At 38.0% G+C, this 785-nt stretch overlaps 1 protein-coding gene across 12 annotated transcripts in view; it reads right to left on the bottom strand.

Annotated features, from left to right (window-relative positions):
* Positions 1–382: 382 nt before the first annotated feature.
* Positions 383–785, bottom strand: part of smoc1 (SPARC related modular calcium binding 1) — a 139,720-nt gene continuing 139,317 nt past the window's right edge. For all 12 annotated transcript variants that reach the window (XM_045706584.2, XM_045706567.2, XM_045706556.2 and 9 more), the window contains one exon: positions 383–785. This exon is cut by the window's right edge. The gene's annotated coding sequence lies outside the window, so the exon portion shown is untranslated.

A 785-nucleotide genomic window follows, 5' to 3' on the forward strand; every position in this document is an offset into this window, starting at 1 on the left:
CTACAGTAAGGACTTGTATCACCATGTGTTGTCTTGATACAGACCAATGAACCATTCTTTAATAGCTCCTATCTGACTTTGTGATCTACTGTCACCAACAGACCTACCGGCTAAGTCTGTTACAGTATGGCTTTATAACAGTAAAGCTACACAGAGAACCAGGAAGGTGTCAAATACTTAGAAATGTCATTCATTCTAATTCTATGGTCAAATACTACTTTCTGTGGAGAAAACCCACCAGTACACGTGATCTTTGTTTTCCTGTGGCCACAGTACCACTGTATTACTTTGTTAAAGCCTGCAAGTTCAGGACTACTTTTCACTGTGATCACTTGTCAGCTGAGATCTCGAAGATTGAACATAATCAAAAAGAAACCCAAGATTCTTTAAAAACTTTTATTTCAAATTATGGAAGTCAATTGGCTTGGTCAAAAGAAAAAGCTATTGCTTAGTAAGGTCCTTGTGTTGTTACACACCTGTCTAAAAGATATAGCGAACTAGATGCTTGCGTTTGAGACGGTCCCTTTCTAAAAGCAGTGATATATTTTCACCAGAAGGGGTCAGTAATGTGCTCTTGTTCCCCTTAGAGAGATTCTTCTTCCCGTTTCCAAAGCAACCACATTGACACCTGTTACATACAGGAAGTCAAATGCTGTGGGAGAGGTCTACACTCAAAAAATGTTGTGATGGTCTTACAGTTTGGGTCCTATATTAATGTGTAATAAGTACATTTAGTACCGCTATTTGTCGTTGATGTGAATAAAATAAAGATGGTATTGCTTTTA

Source organism: Salmo salar, chromosome 01, assembly GCF_965601325.2.
Source record: "Salmo salar chromosome 01, fSalSal1, whole genome shotgun sequence".
NCBI lineage: Eukaryota > Metazoa > Chordata > Actinopteri > Salmoniformes > Salmonidae > Salmo > Salmo salar.